We start from the raw sequence: 2973 nt of genomic DNA, 5'->3' as shown, positions 1-2973 counted from the left end.
AAGCCTTGCCATTGCATCGGACATTCCAGGCCTATGTAAAAAGAAACGTAAAGCGACCCGGCTCGGACCTTTACTCTAAAAAACGGGCATCGACAAAACAGGTGGCCGTCTTAAGGACTCCCTGCTAAAAGCAAGAGAGCTCCCTATTTCACCTGTGGAACATGAACATGGAGTCATGGAGTTCCAGGAGCCACAAAATCGGGAGGGTGAGTAGGAGATTAACGCCTGCGCCACAGTGTCACAACTGGCGTGGAACTGTCCTCCTGAGTCCAACGGATGGGCTGGTTCTTTGGCCCATCCCTATTCCAACAGGGTCTTCTGCCACCAGCCCCATGTCCTCCCTGGTCCTCTTATGAGCATAGTCAACTATAAACATCACCTGCCTGGTCCTCCTATGAGCAGAGTCAAATGCAATCATCACCTGCCTGCTCCTCGACTGACTACAAAAAACACGTATTGGACTGGCCAACGCAGAACATTACTGGTGTTACAACATATTAAGTTCAATAAAATAACATCAAATGTTTCAATGATCACAGCCCTCAACCTCCCCCTCCCCTCCAAGCCTTGCCATTGCATCGGACATTCCAGGCCTATGTAAAAAGAAACGTAAAGCGACCCGGCTCGGACCTTTACTCTAAAAAACGGGCATCGACAAAACAGGTGGCCGTCTTAAGGACTCCCTGCTAAAAGCAAGAGAGCTCCGTATTTCACCTGTGGAACATGAACATGGAGTCATGGAGTTCCAGGAGCCACAAAATCGGGAGGGTGAGTAGGAGATTAACGCCTGCGCCCAAGTGTCACAACTGGCGTGGCACTGTCCTCCTGAGTCCAACGGATGGGCTGGTTCTTTGGCCCATCCCTATTCCAACAGGGTCTTCTGCCACCAGCCCCATGTTCTCCCTGGTCCTCTTATGAGCATAGTCAACTATAAACATCACCTGCCTTGTTCTCCATATGAAGTTCAATAATATAACAGCAAATGTTTCAATGATCACAATTATTCTGCATTCCACAGAGAGTGGGCAAAAAAAAAGTTGTCGTGGCCGAGTGGTTAAGGCGATGGACTAGAAATCCATTGGGGTCTCCCCGCGCAGGTTCGAATCCTGCCGACAACGAGGTCTTCTTTACACAACTCATTCATTTCTCTGACAATGAATGTGCCCTCCCCCTCCCCTCCAAGCCTTGCCATTGCAGTGGACGTTCAAAGCCTCTTTAAGACACCCAGTAAAGGAACCTGGCTTTGACTTTAACTGTAAAAGTCTCTTTTGTTACATTCTATGTCACATGACATTTCAATAAAACATCAAATGTTTCATTGATTACAAGTGTACTAAGGAGTATGTTTACACTACTTTCTATAATTTCCCTGTTTTCTGTATTCCACAGAGCTTGAGTGAAGGAAAAGGAATTCAATACTTTGCAGGCATATGTAACAATCCTGGGAGGTTACCGGGAAATTCTCCAGGAAAAGACACAAGACAAAACAGTGAAGAACCACCCACTGGTTGTCTTCAGGCAGTTCTCGGTTGAGCTGGTGCAAAAAGCCTCATTATGGTCTCGGACTCCACATCATGTCCGCTGATCAGAAACACAACCGGACCCAAGGACTCCTGGAGAATGCGGGCGTCGATCCCGCTACCTCTCGCATGCTAAGCGAGCGCTCTACCATTTGAGCTAATTCCCCTGTGCCAGACGCAGGCACCTCACTCGTCCCCTCTGCCTCCCGTCCATGCCACGCCGTTCCAAAACTAGACAAAACCAACTGTAAGTGGCCTTAATTCGACTTTCACTGCAAAAACAGGCCACCAGCAGACGAGGTGGCCGAGTGGTTAAGGCGATGGACTGCTAATCCATTGTGCTCTGCACGCGTGGGTTAGAATTCCATCCTCGTCGCGGGATTGTTTACTTTAGTCTGCCATGTCACAAATATACCTGGCTCCTTTGGAACGAGGAGGTCAGTTTGTCCACAGAAACGTTCTCGTCGGTACACTGCCGCATGCACTGAGTACAAGCTGAAGTCTTCACACATTCCGTTCAACAAAACACCTGTACTGCAGATAGATTCCGCCATCTCTCGCAAGCTAAGCTTGCCACTTTGCATTTGCATATCATATCGCCACGTAAATTGCCTGTTCCTCTGATCTCAAACAGAAGAACCCCAAACTCTCCTGAAGAAAGCGAGCTACCTCAAGCATGCTGAGCGAACGCTCTGCTATTTTGAGCTATTTACCCTGTGCAAGGAGCAAGCACCTATCTCGTGGGTTCGCCCTCCCATCCAAGCCTTGCCATGGCATCGGACATTCCAGGCCTATATAAAAAGAAACGTAAAGCGACCCGGCTCGGACCTTTACTCTAAAAAACGGGCATCGACAAAACAGGTGGCCGTCTTAAGGACTCCCTGCTAAAAGCAAGAGAGCTCCCTTCTGCACTTGTGGAACATGAACATGGAGTCATGGAGTTCCAGGAGGCACAAAATCGGGAGGGTGAGTAGGAGATTTACGCCTGTGTCACAACTGGCGTGGCACTGTCCTCCTGAGTCCAACAGATGGGCTGGTTCTTTGGCCAATCCCTATTCCAACAGGGTCTTCTGCCACCAGCCCCATGTCCTCCCTGGTCCTCTTATGAGCATAGTCAACTATAAACATCACCTGCCTGGTCCTCCTATGAGCAGAGTCAAATGCAATCATCACCTCCCTGCTCCTCGACTGACTACAAAAAACACGTATTGGACTGGCCAACGCAGAACATTACTGGTGTTACAACATATTAAGTTCAATAAAATAACATCAAATGTTTCAGTGATCACAGCCCTCACCCTCCCCCTCCCCTCCAAGCCTTGCCATTGCATCGGACATTCCAGGCCTATGTAAAAAGAAACGTAAAGCGACCCGGCTCGGACCTTTACTCTAAAAAACGGGCATCGACAAAACAGGTGGCCGTCTTAAGGACTCCCTGCTAAAAGCAAGAGAG

The 2973-nt window shown here is 48.7% G+C and overlaps 3 non-coding genes across 3 annotated transcripts; 2 read left to right on the top strand and 1 right to left on the bottom strand.

Annotated features, from left to right (window-relative positions):
• The first annotated feature begins 1036 nt into the window (after positions 1-1036).
• Positions 1037-1118, top strand: trnas-aga. Its single transcript has one exon. It is a non-coding gene; the product is annotated as a tRNA-Ser (tRNA).
• Positions 1119-1614: 496 nt separating this feature from the next.
• trnaa-agc lies at positions 1615-1687 on the bottom strand. The gene has a single exon. It is a non-coding gene; the product is annotated as a tRNA-Ala (tRNA).
• Positions 1688-1814: 127 nt separating this feature from the next.
• On the top strand, positions 1815-1896 carry trnas-gcu. Its single transcript has one exon. It is a non-coding gene; the product is annotated as a tRNA-Ser (tRNA).
• Positions 1897-2973: the final 1077 nt, after the last annotated feature.

This window comes from Micropterus dolomieu, unplaced genomic scaffold (assembly GCF_021292245.1).
Source record: "Micropterus dolomieu isolate WLL.071019.BEF.003 ecotype Adirondacks unplaced genomic scaffold, ASM2129224v1 contig_14152, whole genome shotgun sequence".
Classification (NCBI taxonomy): Eukaryota; Metazoa; Chordata; class Actinopteri; order Centrarchiformes; family Centrarchidae; genus Micropterus; species Micropterus dolomieu.
Note: the sequence above shows the minus strand (reverse complement) of the source record. Positions and strands in the feature narration are given on the sequence as shown.